This window comes from Strigops habroptila, chromosome 1 (assembly GCF_004027225.2).
Source record: "Strigops habroptila isolate Jane chromosome 1, bStrHab1.2.pri, whole genome shotgun sequence".
Lineage (NCBI taxonomy): Eukaryota > Metazoa > Chordata > Aves > Psittaciformes > Psittacidae > Strigops > Strigops habroptila.
The window spans coordinates 9,496,519-9,518,364 of record NC_044277.2 but is presented as its reverse complement, the minus strand read 5'-3'; the positions used below and the strand labels follow the sequence as shown (position 1 = coordinate 9,518,364).

At 41.2% G+C, this 21,846-nt stretch overlaps 1 protein-coding gene across 5 annotated transcripts in view; it reads right to left on the bottom strand.

Annotated features, from left to right (window-relative positions):
• The window catches only part of CYRIB (CYFIP related Rac1 interactor B), a 101,065-nt gene that overhangs the window by 26,766 nt on the left and 52,453 nt on the right, over positions 1–21,846 (bottom strand). For all 5 annotated transcript variants that reach the window (XM_030479395.1, XM_030479426.1, XM_030479384.1 and 2 more), the window contains exons 2-3: positions 16,675–16,753; positions 3,901–3,937 (exon numbers count right to left, since the gene is read on the bottom strand). The gene's annotated coding sequence lies outside the window, so the exon portion shown is untranslated. The remainder of the gene's footprint in view (positions 1–3,900; positions 3,938–16,674; positions 16,754–21,846) is intronic.

Below are 21,846 nucleotides of genomic sequence, written 5' to 3'. Positions count from 1 at the left end.
CCGTGCTATACTACCACATTATTAGGTTTCCTATTTCAAGGATGTCAGCCTGTAATTTAACAGCTGTCAAGCTCTCGTCTCCAAAAAACCAAACCCAGCAATAACAAGAATTTGTGTAAGTCCTTCTTCTGCCAGATTTTCACCTCAGTGTAAAGAAAAAACCAACCAAACATCCAAAAACCCTCCCCCAAACTTTCAAGTTTTATTTAGCTGCTAGAAAAACCCCCATCTTTTCAATCCCTAACTTTAATGTCTATGCAATTGATCTGCCACCTTTTGGTTGTTACTTCACTTGTGAAAAAGCGCTCCTCTTCAAGCTGACTTTTACTAGGAAATGTGTTTTGTTTCAAAGTAGCTCAATTCCCATCTGTAAGAATCAGACTCCCAGTCGCTGGTTTCAGCGCCCGAGCTAGATGCAGTTGCAGTCAGGCTCTGCCTGACAAGCAGCCTTGGTAACACTGCCATCTAATGTACTAGGGCAAGGACTACAAATCAGCTGCATCACTAACACTCAAATGAAACGATTTCTTTCAGCTTGGCTCCAAACTGTTGTACCCCTTCAGCCTTGGCTTGCAAATCCTATGCTAATATTATGATGAATTATCCAGTCATCAAGTTGGTGGATATAAATATTCATTGCCACATTCTATCTCAAAGGCTTTTGGGGGGAATGTCACAGTACTACACCACAAACCTTGTGTGTACAAACCTCACACTGGTTGTGCATCTGCAAATTCAGTCCAGTGACACACCAGCTCTGAACTACCAAGGAGGAAGGGAAGTCCTACAGCCTTCCCAATGGCACAGCTGGAAGGGCAGGTTTCCATATTTCAGGATAGCTTTCTCATTATTTTGTGACATTTCCTTCTTCCAAGACATCAGTCAAAGTGTGTCTGCAGAACATAGAAGGCTAATGAAACACAACAAGTAACTGATGGTACAACACAAAATGACTAGCAGAATGATAATCCTTCCTATCCCTTCTGTTTTCAGAAACAGTAACAAAACCAGATGGGCATTAGGCAGGGTGAAGGAATAAAACTGGTCTCTACATAGTGGTTTGCTGCTTTGAAGTTTCACAAGAGATTTCTTGCAAGATCAAGGTTCCACGGCCATCTTTGCTATTTCTAGTTACTTCTTCAGATAGCCTTATGAGACTATCTGTATCAATATCAAAGTAGTATCAGTATCAAAGAAGTATCAAATACTTCTTAGCCTGGATAGTTTCTCTAGTTAGAAAGCAAGTGTAAATAAACCAACCAAACAAAAAACCCCAGACCACACTGGTGCAGATTCCTCTAGCTGTGCTAAATCTGGTCATCTTTTCTCTCATTTTCCAACCCTCCCAACAAACCTCAAGTTTTTTTAATCTTAAAATCAAACTAAAGGTGTCCAGTAAGTGTAAGGTATCGTAAGTCAATTTATTTTCAACCACCTACTGGAAATATGAACATTCGCTACTGTCCAGTGATATACAACCTGCAATTTGTTAAAATCAGTAGCAAGTAAGCAGAATATCATGTAGAGTTATGACTTCCTGCACCAGTCCTTCTGTGAACTCTACAAGTCCATCTCATCTTGTCTCACAAGGAGTTTGCAGCAGTACTTGGGGAAAAGCAGGGACGTATGCAGAACAGAAAGCCATTAAAGAATACCAAACACATTTAATAATCACACCTGGCTAAGAAGAACACCTGACCTGAAAATACTTGCTAGGAGAATCATCAATATACACTCTTCCTATTCCCGCTCCTCCCTAGGCATCTGCTTACCTTTGAGGGTTCAGGTTTTATTGGATATTAAGTTTTTTTTTCAAGTTTTAACTTTATTCAGAAAGCAACATGTAGTTATGTTTGTCCCATCCTTTGAAGCTTAACCAAAGTTTTTAATAGTCTCCACATCTTCACTACTGCCAGCCTACTGGTGCTTTCTTACTGACGGTGTTGCTTGGGTAGGGCTCCTGCCAGTCCCTTCAAACTCTTCACACTGGTGATTCCCAGCTGGTTTCAGACTCTGTTAAGAACACTAGGCAGCTACTTTGTCTCAGCACAGCTGGAGAAGGTGAAAGCATCAGCAATCAGACACCAGAACTTTAGGGTTGGTGAAGCAGACACCACCATCTTAGTTTATAAACAATTTCCCTTCAAAGCCCAAAATCCCATTAATTCACAGTTTCTTCAAAGAAAACAGAAGTTTCTTGCCACATGCTGTAGCTGTTCACTGGACAGCCTTCCTCCTTCTGCAAGCAGTGCCATTCCCAGCAACACCCCTTGAGCTTTGTTAGCTTTCCTGATGACCCTCTCCTGAGCAGGGCAGCGCTGTTCTAGTACAGGAATTGAGCAGAGGGTGCGAAAGGATGGGCAAAACCAAGCGCACACATGCAGAAGGAAGAAAGAGGGTGATTCCCGGAGACTGGACTTGGCTAGACAGACCCAAGGTCTGACTTAGTTCAGTGACGCTTACATCCTTTGCAAATGCACAGAATGCTGTAAATAAAAGTTCACACTAGTTCTAATTGCAACTTTGCCAATACACTTACCCATGACTTCAGAAGTAAAGGCTACCAAATGACAAAGGTACTACTGCTGACACTGCATGTTTTCCCATTAGTTTATTGCAGATTTGGAAAAATATTGCTGTATGCTTGCCCAGTTCCTAGACTTATTCCATAACCCCAGAGAAGCAAGACAGTAGAGGCTGGAAGGACTGTTGGTCTGATGCAGCACTGCCATAAGCTCTAAGAATGACAAAAATGGGATATAAATCTCATCAAACCCAGCAACTGTGTGAAACAAATTATTTTAATACATCCATCATGCACTAAAATCAGGACAATTACTTTAGTAACACATTTATAATGTCATATATTCTTAATTCTGAGTGGAGTATTCAAGTAGTTTGGACAGCACTTGGAAATGTTTTCTACAGTTGTCAACAAAACTGATGACAAATCAATTCAATCAGCTCTGCAGAACTCTAAAAGCTTTTTGATGATTAATCTGAAACGGAAGAAAAATAAATCCTACCTCCCATTCAGTAGCATTACCTTCCCAATCTGACAGAAGATAGTTAGCTCTGTTGGCACAGCACAATAAACTTGAAAAATAACACATACACTCTATGCAGTAGCTTAGATGACAAGTAACAAGTTATGAAACTGAAAGCTAAAACCATGTGCTACCTCTTCAGCCCTACGAGCCAGTTCAGAGGACTGGTTTCTGGCATAAGGCATCTGGTTCAGAAAAGAGGTAAAGTTCATAGAATCACAGACTGGTTTGGGTTGGAAGGGACCTTAAAGCTCATCCAGTTCCAATCCCCTTTACGTACTGGAAGCTGCTCTAAGGTCTCCCCAGAGCCTTCTCTTCTCCAGGCTGAACAAGACCAACTCTCTCAGCCTGTTTCCATAGGAGAGGTGCTCAGTTACACTGTAACTTTACTAAAGAGACTGAGGAAGAAAAATCACCAAAACATTATCTCTTCATTCAAATCTTCCAAGAAGTTTAGGCACAATCTTCCAGGACAAGTTCTTAAATGTGGCCAAACTACTATACTCAGTGCACACTAAAAATGCCTTTATGGAAACTTCTACACATCACTACAGTGAAGGGGTTTTCACAGTCACCACCAGGCTGTGCTCTGAGGTGCTGTGCAGAGAACCAATCACTTTCAACCTGGTTTAGCATCTGTAACCACAGAGAGGCACAAATCAGGTTATAGATCAGGACTTCTCAGTGAACACTTCAGATTTCAAAAGTTGGAGAAGAAAATAGGGGAAAATTAGTCCTTGAAGAGAAAATTGCTAATACTCAGCACAGTCCCATTTTCTTCCCTTTATAGGGTGTTTTTTGCTGCTTATATGTCAGGAGAGAGTTTTCAAGCAGGTTAAGTTTCAATTCTTACCTACAGCCAGTGCTGCACTCTGTTCTTGGCCTCCAGTCTGTTTTAAAAGAAAAAGAGATCATGAAAATTCAGTCTTTTACACCAAAAGTCTTACATGTAATATCTTGTAAAAGCAAACACACATCTGTTCCAGGCATGACACTATTTTTCTGGGTCTACTTCATAAACATCATTCTGGATCTATGTGTCACTGTGACTTTTGAAAACGTTAAGGAAACAGAACGCAGAGCTGTGTTTTATCTCTAGGCATATAAATAAAGCGGGAACACAATTATTTGGCAACAAACGTTTCTAGGGAAAAAGGCTGCTGGTGTTAGATAATCCATAAGAACACATACTCTGTAATGAATTTCATTACTAAGGAGTCAAAGCTGCAACAAAATACCAGTGGCAACTTGTTCCACTTGCATCTTACTTTGCTTTAAGAAGAGACTGAGACAAGATTCTTGATTCAACCACACAAATCAGCTCTCGAATGCTGACCTCCAGACATGACATTTTCAAGTCGCCACTGAAAAGCATTTGCTTAAAGAAAACTAGCGTTCTTGGACCAGCTCAGCCTGCTAATTCACATTATCAACCACCATCTTAAGGCTGCTGAAATAATTATGTTAATAGTACAGCTGGAAGAGAAGATATGGACTATTAAGAGTGTCTCAGAAAGCCTCATAGGAAATAGTACTGTGACATTATCTAGGGAAGGCTCTGAAGACCTACAGCACCTGAGGCAAGAAGCAGAGTGGAGACCCTAGTGGGAATGACTCCCCAGAGCACTGAACATAAGACAACTGTCAGGCACTTTGACAACTGTAGAAATTTAATCCTCCATTCTTTCCAGTGTATGCATCTCTTTCAACGAGGCTTATTCCTTGACTAGGATTTAAGTTTGAGTAGCATATACTTTTTCCTTTGCCAGTTGGCTTCAAGTTCTCTTTACTCTCTCAGCACTAAGCACCAGCGAGTACTGCAGGACAACAGCTACTTCACAGGACAAAAAGATGGTTAATAGCAACATCTTCATCATAAAAGCTACTGCAACGTCCCTAAAACTCACCCACTCTCACCAAATGTATATTAAATATGAGGGGTTTTCCCTCCTCAGGCCTGCAGACTGCTCAATTCACACTTTGAGACAAAGCAACAACAAGCAAACACCGACTGGGAAACGCTGGTCCCCTGCAGGCCAGGGATGAACATGACTGATATTGTGAATAGAGAAACTGAAACTGAAGTTAGACCCCCATTACCTCATAAAGCTGATTTCCTGGAAAAAACGTGAAAGAAAAATCAAATAGGACAAAACATTTAAGAACACTAAAAAATTCTACTTAAAAATATATGTATTTAATTTTGGGGGGTTGTCAAGAGCTCCAGTTAAGATGACTTAGGGTGAGAGTCCAACTTGATGCGCTGAATTATAAACAAAAAGAAGTCCAAATTTATTGGAATAACCAGACTACAGAAATAAATATTAACGTAATAGAGGAAAAAAAACCCCAGTATGGCAGCAAGGCTTGGGACTTTTAAAAGATGTTTCCTAACAGTATTATTAGTTCATTACTAAACAGAAATGTCTCAGCTTCCAACTGATACATTTATTAGAAAGAAAATAGAGTTGTTCAGCTCTTTCCAGACAGAATTCTGCACTTAGTCACAAGCACTTACCACCTGCGAGGAAAGTGTGCTCAGGTAGCTTGTCCTGAAGGCTTCAATGAACCAGTGAAAGTTAATTATTAACAAAGTCTTTCAGGACTCTTGTGATAACGAAGTCATGAGGAGAGAAGAGGCCCAGGAAAGCCATGAGGCAAAAGGAAGCAACCAGGAAAGCTGAGAATTACAAGCCAGTTGGACTATAGAATCATAAAACAGTCTGGGTTGGAAAGGATCCCCAAAGCTCATCTGGTCCAACCCCCTGCAATAAGCAGGGACATCTTCATCTAGATCAGGTTGCTCAGAACCACATACAGCTTGGTATTAAGTATATCGAGGGATGGTTCATCCAACCTCTGCCAGTATACCACCACCCTCATTGTAAAGAATTTCTTCCTCAAATCCAGCCTGAATTCCTCCTCTTTTAGTTTAAAACCATCACCCCTCGCCCTGTTGCAACAGACCCTGCTAAAAAGTCTTTCCCCATCTTTTTTATAGGCCCCTTTTAAGAGCTGAAAGGCCGCAATAAGGTTCCCCCAGAGCCTTCTCTTCTCCAGGCTGAACAACCCCACTCCACAGCCTTTCCTCACAGGAGATCATCAATACAAGCAAAGAGATGTTAGCACAGGAATCCATTAACTGGACTCCTGTCTTTTCAGTACTGATGAGCATGCCTTCAGGCAAAACAGATCAGACTGATGCTATCAACTTGGTTTATACTGGACAAGCTGATAGATACTTGATTTTTACACAGTGTCACTTGACATCACACAATATTTTAAGCGTAGAGGTTAGCACTACACAATCTAATAAAGCACTATCTAAACGGATTAGGAATTGACTGGCAGGTCTCCAGCAGTCAGCAGGGAATAACCAGTAAGCATCCATTAGAAACGGCCACATGTGAAATTAATGGGGTGATAGATTCTTTACAAGATTTTTGCACTTTGGGTGCACCTTAATTCAGAGACAGGAGTGCCTAAATGAACAATCACCTCTGTCAAGTTCAGAGTGTGTTATCTGGGTTCTCCCAGATAGTACAGTGGATCTGCAAAGCATCTGAGCTGCTTCTGACTGATTCTCCAGGTTTGGATCTCCACACTAATACAGACAGAAGACCAGCAGGCACAAGATGAGACACATACACTGTGTAATTTAATACATAGTGAAAATTAAATAACAGAACCAAGCAGTTTTTCAATTGCTTCTGATTCTGAGGCAGCCAAGTATTTAATGTTATATTACAGAGAGAAGCAGCTCTGGGCAGGAAAATTACCTTTTACTTAACAGGTTAACAGCTCACTGATTTTGTTTAGTCTTTTTTTATACTATTTTAAAGGAGTCAAACAGCAAAAAGATTAATGCAGCCCATCCTAGGAATCTTTATTACACACACAGCTCCTCCTTTAACTTGCAGCCTAACTTCACCACAGCAGAAAAAGGCCAAAGCATATGCTAACATTTCAGGCCAACTACAACAGGAATTGAAAGAGTTCTCACAACAGTTGGAGAACAAATGTGGAAAAATGTCTACAGCCATTAGAGCGGGGCAGTGAATCATCTGCACTGCAGCTATTCATTTTCAGAACACAAAACCAACCACCACTCAGTTTGTCAGAGGAAAAGCCTGTAGTTGACACAAGTCAAATGGTACCCAAATAGAAAAGATGCACCGAGTAAACTCAGCATCATTGTGGATAATGAAACTTGAGAAGAATTAGTAACTGGTTAACCACTAAGCCTTGTGTTTGGGCAACCGCCTCCTATTGAACAAATGCAGCTTAACTCAGCAGTACAGATTTCAGAAGAGAAAAGCAAAACATTAACTTCCAGTATGCAACCAGTGTCTTCTGCCCAACGCTGACTGGACTAATCGAGAAGCCTCTACATGCAATCATAGACCCATCAGCAACTGTCAGTCAAGATGTGCTACAAGACTGGTGATCTTGCAGGCTTTCCAACACTCAGGCTCTTCTGCCTATTTAGAACTGAAAACATGGAGTAGTAAGAAAGAAAGACTTGACAACAAACTTGCAATAAGAATCTCAATTACTTTCTGTGTACTCAACTGGTACCTCAGCTTGTCAGGGAACGTCAAGAAGAATTACTTCATAAAGCTTCCAGCACTCACTAAGGAAAGCTTGCACAGGATTCATGTACTCCACGTGAGGTATTAGGTACCAAGGCTTCAGTAGTCACCTTCTAAACACAATCCACTCTGCTGCTTTCACAGAGCCAATGTTCCAATTGCTTATTAGAAGGCCAAGCTTGCACCAGGATTTCCCCTTGGTGAGCATCACCAACTTGATCTCTGTGTGAGCCAGAGGTGGACTACAGCACAGATGTTCTCAGTCAATGAACCTTAACTGCCCTTTGGCTATTGCTGAACAGTTCAAGCACTGCTCTGGCAGTTTTTAGTTGCTCCTGCTCTCTTGCTTCAGTTACAGGCTTCAAATTAAGTTTGAGGAAACCACTCCAAAACCTGATTGCTCTTAGAAGCACAAATTAAAACATAAAACCCAAGCCCAGTCCAAAGCTGAACCACAAGTCAAATACATCCCACATCCTGTGGGTAATAAAAAAAAAAGACACTAAGAAATATTCAGTAATAAAACTTGATTTTTACTTTAGTAACAATAACAGATGGTTAAGCTATAAAATAATAAACCATAGCTTCATGCTATGATCATGCTTCCTTGATCATGCTTCAAAGGAAGTTTCAGGGCAGCTGAACCCAGGGTTCAATGCTAAATGGATGCCAACTCCAACGTTAACATCACTGATTCTAAAAAGAAGGTTATTCTGTATCTGTACGGCCATCAAACATTAGATTAAGTCTATGCAAAGGCATCTATCACTACTGCAAAGTGACATCAGGTCTTTGTAAGAAAGCAAATCTACAGGTTGCCTGCTATAAAACCACCTTTTGGACTTCTGGCTGTAGAAAGCTTCAGCTCAAATCTTCTCCACTCATTTTCACTTCTCCTTCTGATGTTGAATTGCACCTTAGATGTCCACGTGTATATTAAGCCATGTGTATATTAAGCCTTCCTTATTCCTACATAATTTCCCAATTCTGTCATAATGTCTCCTATTACTTGCTACACTCAAACCTGTGGTTTGGGTTTATAATTAAATGATAGAAATGGTGATGTGACATGAAAGCGTTCTTGGTAGTTTTCAACCTGCATTAGACACCTGCCAATAGTACATGTTATGCTGTCTGTCCTTTATTCACAGATTAAAATGCATTTATGCCAATAGAACGCACATTCTGCACAGCTACGTTGGCAAACAGCTCTTCACATCGTATATCCAGACATATAGTGGCACTCTTAGTTCTCTGTGCTAAGTTAAGAGTGCAACTAATTACTCTGCATGCTCCAAGTGAGGTCCACAAAGCACTGATCCAGCTTCTCTAAAGCTTAGTCTGGAGATTTGGCTTCAAGAGGAATGTTGCAAAAAGAGCCATGGGGTTGGCTTTGAAGACAGTATTTCAAGGTTTAGATGCTGCACTACAGATTAACAAGAGGGGAACAAGGTTATATCTACCAATAAAAAAAGGAAAATCCATGGATAATTGAAAAGCTTGTGTGGCATAAGAGGCTATTCACACATACAGAAGACTAATATTCAGCATGAAGATTTATTTCATCCACCTACAGGTACGTTGTCCACAATAAATCATTACTTTGGCTCAGCAAAGACAGTAGAATGAACTACCATAACCCTCATTTTTGCACCTTGTCACAGCTTTACATAGAAACAGAAGCTGCCCGTTGAAGACCAAGCATAAGGGATTTTTTAGCCAAATCAGAAAGTTAAATATTTCCAAATAAACTTTTCCACTTCTCAAAACAAGTGACAGCCATAAACATTGGGCATCCAGAAGACAAATAAGGACTTTTAGGAAAACAAAAATGGGACTTGTTGGGTTAATTTGGGGTTGTTGGGGTTTTTTTTGTTTGTGGTGGTTGGGTGGGGGTACAAGTGTGATATTTTAGTCCAGGCTACAAAACTTCCTGTTTTACTGCAAGGAGTCAAAAAAAGGAAAGAAAAGCCTGCAAGAACCACTGAAGTGAGTCCTGTGCCTGACAGCCACTGATTCGAAGTGAACTTGCTATTTCGGGTAGCACATTATCTCCTGTATTTCTTTTGAACCTTTGTGAATCTAAATCCTGAAGTGATTTAGCACTGGGTATATGACATGAGCAGAATTTTAAAGAACTCCCTAACATCCAGCTTTTCCCTCCTCAAAAAAGTACTTCAGGATTCCTAACCTAGGAAGAGATGTTGGAAACCTTTACAACATTAAACAGTACTGCTGTTTGCCATCTATTCCATGTTTAACTTCCCTATGACTACTCAGCATTGCTATTTTTCTGCAGTTGATGCTTCCTTTGATGTCATGCTGTTAACACCCAGCTGTGAAGCGATCCTGAATACCACCCAAGTGAATCAACAGCTTTTCTATCTAAGCTATACAAATGATATGATTTCTTAGGAATACGGCAGAGGTTAAGATTGACTGTTGTGACTCAATACCAGCGTAACAGAAACGAAACCATCCCAGGAAGTTCGCAGCAACACTCACCCATTTGCGTAATAAAAACAGCAAGACGAGAAAAGGTCATAAGGGCTTTTCCATTCAATATTATGAGGAGTGTTATCAGCTCTCAGCAACCCAAAGACCTACAGCCCTATTCAGTAATGTTTAAACAGAGGAATCCTTATTTCTTACAATGTAGATTTCTATACTCAGGGTAAACCACTTTCCTCCAGATTATACTAGGTCACATGAACAGAGAGGAACTTCTATCATGAAAGGAAACCAACCAGAGAAATGGGTAACTCAGCACCTAAAACATATTTTATTGGTTTTAGTGAGTTCTAACCATGAACTGGTTCCTCATCAGTATCAGAAGTTGAAAGCTGAAGCCCTAGTTAATGCTCCAATAGGTAAAACTGAAAGATGAAGTCTTTCAGATGGAGATCTTGGGTGACATGGTTTAGTGCAAGGTGTCTCTGCCCATGGCAGGGGGGGTGGAACTAGATGATCTTAAGGTTATTTCCAACCCTAACTATTCTATGATTCTGTGAAGTTAAAGCTAAGCTGATTACGCTACAGCTGTGCAAGTATCACAGACAGCATCTCTGCTGCTTGGAGGCAATGGATTTGTTTATTCCAAATTTCAAAGAACACAGATTACCCCTTTAAAAGCCTGAAAAGCGCTTCCTATGGAAACCAACAGCAGTAAGTTTTGCCACATGCTTCTCCCAGCATCCTGCTGAAACCAGGACAGAGAGCTGAGCAGGTTATAGGGGATACTCACACAGCTTACTTTTAACTCCTTCCCCCACCCCAAGGTCCAAAGCCCCACTAAGCAGCTCTTCTCTAGTCTTAACTCATGCACAAGCAAGAAGACACCACTGTGCAAGAGTGACTCCATGACAGAGCCTTGGGACAAGCAGTAATTTCTGCTGAGGAGGACAGGGGAGCTCTGCTCCAGGCAGAGTAACTGTGATGTAGCACAGAGACTCTTGAAAGTGCCTCCAGCTTGTCCAGGAGAGCCTTGAGCTCCAAATACATGAAAAGATTTATAATAAAATTGTTTCAATTAAAAATTGTATAGCAAAATAAAGAAGAAGGATGGGGGCAGCTTTTCAGATCAGCTGAACAGTAACATTGTAGTAATAAGAGTTTGAAATTATTCTCACACAAAGCAAACAAGGGTGATTATATGCCAGTAAAAATGATAAGAATATTCAAAACCATTGCATCTATCACTAGCTGTCCAGAAAGAAGGAATTTAGCTACGTTATTTTAACCTGTGACCTCAAACGTTTACTGGGTAGCATTTAAGATAGAAGCATGCACACACATTATAAAATAGAGGGTTACAAACCTAAGAGATGTCTGGGCCCAGCTCCAAGGGACCGCTGCGTGTATTTGACAGCTTTGTTCAGCAGTCAGGAAAAGCCCCAAACCCAAAAGCCATACAACAAGGTCTTAATTCCTGCATTGTAACTTAATGATACTGAGTCACAACAGCTGCACACTATTTCTGCTCAATAATTTCCAAAATTAATTCCACAATGAGCTAAAAGGAGCCAAACTGCATGAGGGGAAGTTCAGATGGGACAGCAGGAAAAGGTTCTTCACTGAGAAGGTGGATGGTCACTGGAACAGGCTCCCAAGGGAAGTGGTCACGGCACCAAACCTGTCAGAGTTCAAGGAGTGTCTGGATGATGCTCTCAGTCATATGGGTTAGTTTTAGACAGTCTTGTGAGGAGCAGGGAGCTGGACTCCATCCTGATGGGTCCCCTCCAACTTGAGATACTCTATGATTCTAAATAATAGAACTGCAGTTATGTGGTCAAGCAGTAAGCTGAATAACCACCAAACTTGAAGGACTACAGGTTAACACTCCAAGTCCCTGCAGGGTTAAAACAAACCCTAACAAACAAACAAAAAATGAATAAAAAAGTCCCACAAAAACCTAAAAATGTCCTTTAACAAGCATTTAAGAGTCCTTCTGTAAGTCAGGAAATGAAATAAGCAACATCTGACATGAACCTAAGAGAACAGGCCCCATAAAACGGAATGTGAAGTCCCGTCACCTGTCCCAACACGCACAGCTTTTCAGGTCAGATGTCCTTCTGATGAGCAAAGTTTACATATTTTGCTGGCCTGTTTAAAAGTGACTTTTCAGAAAGTCAAAACAACCCTTTAACGAATGCCTTTGATTTGAAGGCTCATTGGCCAAACAGAATTAAACAGTTCATATTGTCCTGAGCAATTATTTACTCGGGGAAAAACAGCAGCTTTACCTTTACAAACAAATTGTCATGGCTGAAGTCTCAGGCAGAACAAAATTTGTTAAATGAGCCATTAAACCAGATTCAAACCTCAGCTTTTACATTTATTCTACTAACTGTTGCAGCAGGGTTGCTGCATGTAAAGGAAGGAGAGTTTGGAAGAGCTCTACACTGAATTCTGCTTGATCATAGTAAAAACAAACCCCTGATGCTAATCAGTTGCAGATTACTCCCATCTTCAGTCAAGGTTTTAAGTATTTTTATGGCCTTTGTGAGAGAAAAAGATACCACATCACATTGCATCAGCACAGGCAGAATATTTACACTCAGTGCTATTACATACTATTAGACTTTAAAAACCACAGGATTGCCCAAAAGCTTTTAGCCTCTCAATCTATTCCCATTCTATCACAGCCAGCCACATTAAACAAACCCTAAGATAAAATACAGCAGGAGACAGCTCAGTTTGGCCTAAAAACCTGTCAGCTTTCCTCCTTCTGGGCTTAGATACCAGCATTAATACAAAAGAAATGCATGCTGGTAGAACATCAGTAACACGATCAGAATTCCTACAAAAATATTATATAGTGACTGTCAACAGCACAAAAAGTACTTAACCTCTCCCTATACTAAGAACCATTTCAACATACCCACATTCACATGGATGACACATCAACTCAGGAAGCTCTGCTGAAATGCAAATAGAATTTATAGGCAAACCTACAGACATATATTACGAGCAACCCAACCAAAGGAGATTGCTTTTAACCTGTGGCACAAATGGGAAGTACAAGTGGTTTCAGCTGTCAAAGACATTCAATTTTCTTCATGTATTTACAGCATATAACCTCATTGATACTGTTGGTATCTGGGAGGCTCTGCAGTGAAAGCTTTTCAAGTTGCTCAGAAGCATCTTTAACTTCATCACATTCTATGGTGGTTACATAGGTTTCCCCAAATGAAAACCAGCCTGAAAGCACACATTAAAAGCTGCACATTTTGAAACACTTATTTCCTTCTTTAATAGAGGAAACCTTTAGCATTGAGCAAAACAAAACAGAACCTTGCTTTGTATTTCTGGCAGCACATTTGACTTTTATATAAATTTCCCAGACAGTGAAAGCCCCACAGAAGCCCATTTACAACATGGGCAATGTGGCCTCAACCCAGTATCTCTTCTGAATGAGGTTCTCTACTTCTAACCTTCTGCAGGCACACAGGTATGGGGCAACTAGAAATGAACTTCTGTGCTCTTTTTAAGTTTAAGGCACATGAAGGAATTTGCACTAAAAGCCTGAAATCGTTACCAAAGAGATTTTAAAGCTTCTCCCCACAAGAAAGCAGAACATTTAAAGATGTGTCAGCCAGACAAATGCTACACTTCCAAAGAGCTATACAAGCCACAACAAAGAGTTCTCAAAATTAGTAAGACAATGACAGCTATGCATTTGCTTCCACTTTGCAAACGTAATACTGAAGGTGTTTTCATATTTATTAAAATTAGCCCAAAATGCAAAACCTGTTAATCCACAAACACTGCAATATCTGTGTTGGAACAGGGACTCCGAAACCTATTAATCAGTCTAAACACCTCCCCGTCATCAGCATGACAGGAGAACAATCCTACAGTTGCATGGAAAGATTGCAAAGCTTCAAGCATGCAGACGAGTTCAAGCTGCACATGAGAGATAAAGCTATAAAATAAGAATGAATAATTATCAAAGATAATATGCCAAAGCAGGAGATAATTATCAAGATCTTTCTGAACGACTGATAGTCTGCAAAAATAATCCCATACAAGTTAACTTAAAAGCTAATACAATAAAAACAGGGAAAACATTAAAATGTTGTGTGTCCTTCAGCGCCTGCAATACCAAAACATCATAACCAAAAGAAATACCACCTGGAACAGGTTGCCCAGAGAAGTGGTAAACGCTCCATCCCTGGCAGTGTTCGAGGCCAGGTTGGACAGAGCCTTGGGTGACATGGTCTAGTGCGAGGTGTCCCTGCCCATGGCAGAGGGGTTGGAACTAGATGATCTTAAGGTCCTTTCCAGCCCAAACCATTCTATGATTCTAAGACAGGCATGCACGTCCTGCACGACCATTTGGGCTCCTCTGCATCACACCAAGGTCCAGTGGGCTTAATATTTCTGCCTTTATCACCCATCATACAAGACCCAGACACACTCTGTCTGTCCCAAGGGATGCAGTGTCCCTGTGTCACATTCTCTTTTCAGCATATTTCCAGAGTTGGGTGCCTGAGCTGAGACCTGGCTCAGGTCTAAATTGCAGCAGAGCACAGTAAGCTCTCAGCTCATGTCTTCCCAGACCAAAGCTAACGCTGGAAACAGTGAAATCAAAGTTTGCATACCCCTGAGCTACAAAGCACTTGATCCTAAAGGAAACACTGAATTAAGACAAATACCACAGTTGCAGACAAAGAGCTACTTTCTGGAATTACCCAGTTTCATTCTCTCTGAGAAACAGATGGGGAGGATGATGGGGTGGGAAGAGGAGCTGAAGTAGGGAAATGGACAGAGGACCACTCACTGCTAGACTAAACTGCTTTTCAGTTTTCTGTATGGGGCAAGCACTTCAATTTCATGACAGACATGCATTACTTATTCACACCACATATGATCGGAATAGTCCAAAGGATTAACCTAAAAATTACCATTGGATAATTACAACGTGGTTCAAAACTTGCGTTGGTAACACAGTGCTTTGGTACCTCAAACTGTGACACACTACATGACGCAGGTTTTCTCCTGTAAATTGAGGGCCATGCATTTCCAAACTGGGCATTTGGAAAGGTGTCTCATACACAGTTTAGTTTCAGGAGTTGATATTTTACAGAGCAAGGCAACAAAGCTCTTGAAGTTATTGCTCACAAATAGCTGTACTATACAAGTCATCTTTATAGAGAAAAAGACTGCATGAAGTCAGACATTGTTTTCACTATGCCACTGCTGACAGATGCACATTATTGACCACTGGAAGCCTTCAAAACTTTCCTATCATTAATCTAGATCTGTCAGAGTAACAGAACAAAGTACTTTAATATTCTCTGTGAAGCCTGGTTATTAGCAACAGCTACACAACACAGCTTCAGAAAGTTATCCTCAACTGCTTCTAACATTTAGGCAAATTAACTGGCATGTGAAGATTAACCAAGCATCTCTAAATATTTGGGTCATAAAAACTTAACGTTTCCTTGTTGGCTTAGCATGCTGCTGCTTTCTACATTCATCCTTGGACCCAGCTGCATCACCCCATTCCAGGCTAAGAACCCTCTCTTCACACGAGTTTACTTAGTCCTGTCCTTCAAATGGCAGCAGTGAACAGAAGGGTAGGATTCAAGCTCTACAAAAGGTATATAGTGAGATGCAGGCACACAGGAAAATTGAATGCTTATTTAACTTACAGCTCTGGGGATGTCTTCTCCCATACTGAAGACTGCTACTTCACTTACAACATTAAGTATCTGAGAAGTGAGCTGTAAATCTCATACCTACTAACAATGTACGTATGATTTAGCTATGTCAAGACATACTCAGATGTCTTAAGTTCCCATGTTTCCTTGTGATTGCCTTGTAATAGGTAGCTGTTCAATGTCTTAACTTATGGGGTGGTAAAAGCTGCTACTAAGAGGTCACAGCTTTTCACTCATGATCCTTTTACCATTCTAAACCTACAGGCAAACTACAGGACTACATAGGACTTTAAATGCCTGTGGATTATGATGCATCCTTAGTTTTATTATCCTATGTTATTTTCAGTGAAAATTATGCTGCAAACACCCACAGAATAATACAAGCACATTAATGGCATCTTCCAAAGCACCTGGTCACCCAAATCAGCATGCTTAGCCATGTTCATCTTCTAAGCTAGGTTTTGTTAAAGTTTCCTCTTTTCTCTGCCTTCATGCTCTGAAGCATTAGGTTTGAAGTGTCAGTGTTTGCACTATCACACTTCAAATAATCTTTATACAGTAAGAGGTACAGACACACTGTATTACTCTCAGCAAAAGAGGCAAAGAGACTATGTTTAACATCCCACCACAGAAAAAGAGGCTAGTCCTTTCCTCTCCTGCTGCAAAAGCACTTGGTATTCCAGTTTAAATACCCCACATGTCATCCACTGCTACTGAGCCTTTTGTCTGGTAAGCTACAGTTCATCACAGGAAAAAATTGTATTAACTACTTCTTGCTTTCAATAGATCAAAATACTTTGTACTCCTTGGCCTAAAGTATTCTGGAAAACAAAGAAACATTCTACAAGCAAAGACTAAGGAAGTGTTTACCAGTTGGTAGTATCTTCTTGCAGTCTTAACAGAGAACTCCCTTCTTCAGATTCTCGGTGCAGCAGCTCGTCTTCAGAACCTGAGTGAACAGAAGAATCCCATTAAACATAAACAATACCCGGTATTTCAGTAACATAAGCCAGTGCCAGGGGTAAATCAAAGTTAAGCCTGCAGTGCCAAGGAACCTACATAATTCTTTAGGAATGCAAATTAGACATGCCCATTTCAAAAACACTTCTGATTTTATGGAAGTGACATTACAAGCAAACAGCGAGACATTCTTACATACTCTTCTGTGAGTCAGGAAGGCAATTGGCTCCCCATGACCACAAGCATCAGAAATAGAGCATTGCATCGCAGCATTACCAAGTTACATATACTTATAGCACAAGAAAAATAGAGCATTACATCTCTGCGTTACCGAGCCAAGTTACACAGAGTTGCAGCAGGAGAAAGTAGGTCTCAGTTCAAGTTTTATTTACAGTGTCATATATTGCACACAGGGGAAAATGTTTCCTTGCTACAGCTCTCATCAGTTAAAGACAAACCTGGCCAATGGCACATTTGACATTTCTGAGCTTACTCCAGGATTTCTGAGCTTTTCTGCTTCAAAATTCAAGTTAGGAAATCGTATGGTCAGACGGAACAGCATTGCCTACGGAAATGCAGCACTGAGATCTACCGCAAGCATTCAGAGGGTGTTCAAGTTCATCTGGAGTAGGTTTATATAGTGAACAATCCACCTTTTTTAGTACAGTAACTGGACAATGAACTGGCCAAAACTGGCACCTTTCTGTTATGAGGAGAGGTTCATAAGCCTTTTCCACCTGGGGTTTTGTAGGCTGCTTCTGATTCAGGGATTTCAGCTATTATAAATACTTCGGTGTTGCCACTTAACCTGTCTCCAGTAAAATCACTGTTGCTCCTACTTCAGGTATTGCTCCAGGTACCAGACTCCACCCTGTGAGTACGTCACATCTCAAGGTTTCTTTTGAAGAGTCATCCTCTCATTTTGTACTACAATTCTTTGTCTGCTTCTACAGCAAAGTCAAGCACATTCTGCATCTGGTTTTAGCATAAACTTGGTTTAGAAATATAAAATCTCTGTCATGTCATTGCAGATGCAGGTGAAGAGGCATGAAATATCCAGCATTTGTATTTAATCAGCTATCAGCAGCTCCTCTTACACCAGATAATCCTTATCACAAAAGCCTTAGTGTACCTGATTTGTCCCAGCTTGGGAAAGGTAGAGGGAAGGGGAAGAGCTTTGCAGTAATAAGGTTGGGGAATGATTTTAGTCACAGTGAAAACTATCATCAAAAGAAACCACCCATTCTGTTTTCCTCTCTCCACAAAGAAGAACTTGTGACCTGAACAGCCCAGCTAAGAGAAGAGGAGGAGGAGGAAAGGACTCAGAGTTGCTATTCAAAATTGAATTGACAAATAAAATCAAGGGATGCTATTCGCGGCTACACTGGAGCACACAGTTGCACCAGACAGTTCAAAAGCAAAACCAAAAGGACAGCTATGTTAGTCAATGATATCTTCTGTCAATCTGTGTCAAGGCAGCACCTAAGCTAAGCAGGTGCCTGGCAAATCAGTGTTTTGGGGTTTTTTTCCCTGCAAACGTTGTATGAAGCACTACTGCTCTTGTAGAAAGGGAAACCTAAAAAGCACCCAAAGACACCCTACATTGGCTTTGTTTTAACAATTGCTCCACCACCTCATTTCAGTCCCTTTCATCCATGGTCCTCTTGCCAAGCAACTGTATAAAGTTAATTCAGCTGAAAACTTGTGAACAGAAGCTGTAGGTCTCAGACCCACACGGTGCTCAGGAAGTCCCTGAGCAGAGCAGCAGCGCCTGGTGACAGGATTTGAAAGTGCTGCTTTCCCAGCAACCATTTATGCAACTGCAACACGTGCAATTTCCTTCAACACACTCGACAAAAACACTTCCTTCTCCCCTGCCACACTGCAGTATGAGAAGCTTCTTACCCAGCACCAGAGAATAGATTTGTTATTTGTTTCAGGCATGACTGATCATTTCATTAAACAGAAAAACTGTGTTATGTTTCCACTGAACCAACACACACATCATCGTGTTGCCAAATTTGAATGTTTAAACTTCCTCATAGCTATGTGAAATGCAGGATTTTGTTTCACTGCAAGCAGAATCTAAGGCTGCTGGAGACCTTTCTGCTGCTGCAGTCCCACACTGCTCTGTCTCCCATGCTGTAGTTCCTCCCTGACGACCCATTCCTGCAGACTGGCCTTCAGGTGAGAAGCAAGTGCCAACAGCTTCACCTGCGTGGCAATTCTGGATAGGAAAAGCCAATCTGGCAGAACAGCAGCAGGTACAGTGGACTGGAAACATCCACACACAGAAGAACTATGCGATCTGCCAGTGCTGGGCAGAGAATAAAGTCTGATGTGACAGGAGGAACCAGAGAGGAAAGGGGCTGCTGCATGGGTGCACTGGCCAGGAGCCACCAGCAGCCCCGTACGTGGACAGGACGGTGTGTTGAAGTGGGGGCACACACAAAGCTGCAGACATGGGGTCCCTCTGGACAATCCCTCCAGATCAAGGCAACAGTTCCTTGTACATGATCTAAATGAATCTGGTTCGCTTCATAAAACCTGTCAAGAAAGCTTTTTTTCCTTTTAAATAACAGACCCCCAAAACTATAAGCTACGGTATAAATAACACAGCTGAGAAAAACTAAGTCAGCTGCCAGTTTAGTTTTCAGTCAGTGTTTGTTCCTAAGTTAATTTTCTTCACTTCAATAGACCTTTGTGGAGTAAATTAACACTGTTTCTTTGACAGGCTAATGAGAATAGCAGGTGAACAATAAAAGAGTAAGCTCATTCTCAGGAGCTCTCCTTGCTTGCCCTCCACACAGTGCTGGCAGAGCTTTGTAGGATTATGAGTTCAGAAGAAGGAAGCAGACAATAAACCTACTTGTTCCTGGTAAATGAGGGAGTCTTCACCGAGTCATTTAAGCAGCCATCCCTTACTTCATTAGTTTTGTCACTTAAGGGGAAGGTGGAATTAAACTCTGAAGCACAGCACCTGATTAAATCTCATTCTCCATACAAAATTCATGCTCAGGAAAACTATTAACCATGAAGATGCAAAGAATCTTCTGTGAATCGCACGGTGTTGATTTTTCTCTGTTATACATGTTCCAACAGGCAGAATCACAGCCGCTGCTTCCCAAGCCTCCAAGTTGTGAACTCATTTAAGCTACAAGGAAGAACACTGCTGAGAAATTCAGTAATGGCTCTGTTCTCAGGAGAGAAGGGTATAAAGCCAGGAACACAGGGGTTAATAGGTTTACTGAGAGGTCCAGAGTACTCCCTGCAAGGCAGTTTGCTGAAATACCATGGCCAAACAACTACTTATTGTCAGATAGGGCAGTTTCTAGAGTAGGGGCTTCAGGTTATCTTCATTTTCCAGCCTTTGCCACCACTAAAGCAAGGCTGCCCCGCACAGCCCAGGTAAAGCCCTGTGTCAGAGCTGGCCCTAAGTCTTCACAAGCAGGTAATAGGGATGGCTCAGGGCTGAGGAGCAGAGGGAAACGGAGGTCAAAGCCCTTCCTGAAATCCTGCACACACCAGTTCTCTGCCTTGCTCCAGTTGGACACTCGTTTCCCAAGGACACCAAGGGGGTGACCATCTGGGGTGTCCTGAGATACCAGTTCATTTCCTCTGGTAACTTACACAGCATCTTCAAAAGCCCAGAGAAATGTAGACTTCACAACTTAATATACAGGTTATTTCAACTCAGAAGCTTTGTCTAAAGTACATTTAGGAGCAACTCCACCTAGCCTCTATACCCAAAGATATGAACCACATTTAAAACCACATTACACATTCATCATCTTCGCCTGTACTCAACTTTGCCTAGCCCAAAACATAGAAAGCACAGAAGAGACAGCAATGGCAAGTTAAGGTGATGTACCACCCCCAACACTTCTGGCAAGGCTTCTAGCAACAACAGCCCACCAAGAGGTTGAGATGTAGCTGAAAAGCAGAGTATACAAAGTGAATGAAGAAAATAAATCAGAAAGACCCATAAAGATAACTGTCAGGAGGCTTATGGTAGCTTATAAAGAATTCTGTTGCCAGACCTAAGACAGCACACAAACTGCACAAAGTAATCCCTGCAGAGCTTCTGACAGGCTACTCATCATACTAAGGCAGCTATGAAAAGAGGCAGAAAGCAACACATTCAATGTCCTACAAAACACACATATAAACACCAGAATTCAGACAGCTCCATGGCAAACAAACGTGAGAATTTGATCCCTCACTGAAATGACACAGACTATTTTGTCCCCTCACAAACATACAGTGCCAAAACTTGAATTTTCAGTTGAAAGAGGAAATTCTCCTGCGATTTGAGGAATTGGTGGTCAGAGCCATTGAAAAATCCCCACTAGTTTACTTTTATACAGCTGAAAAGTTCTCATTGCTTCTTATCAGGATAGAAATGAAACTGATGGTTTATCATCACAATAATGATAAATGAACATTTTCAACATCAGATTATTACTTCATTCACCAGAACAACATCAGTTACAGGATTTAAATATGATATCGCTTACACGGTTGAGCATCAAACCGGATTCACGTACTAGAAGCTGATTCTGTGTAAATGAAGACTGCCTAGTTAATTAAGAGTTACAAAGACAAAGATGGAGAAGACTCACACACAACCTTCCCTTGTCCCCACAGCAAACATTTGGCACAGGTTTATAAAGCATTAGCAGTCCAACACCATGCAGTAACTGAAGTGTAATTTACCCAACCCTGACCAGCTTTTCCTCTGTTAAGTGCTCCAAAGTCCTAGAAGGGATTTCCAACTGTGAACACTTTCTCCTCTTGTGCCATATCTCAGCTTTCAAACACTGGACTTGGTATTTTTTGCTCAGTAGGGTTGCATGGTTTAGCAACTTCCCTTAAAAACACAGGTTTTCAACACAACTCTAAGTCTTACAGAAGGGCTGAATCTTAGAAGATGACCACTCTTTTCAGCTTTTTACAATTATTTACTAACTACAGTTGGGAATAGTGTGTGCTTCAGACCCAGGAGGGCTTGCTCACACCTCAGACGTTCTATTGTCAGATCATTTCTTACCTTCAAGCCCTTATCCACTCCAGCTGCTTGGA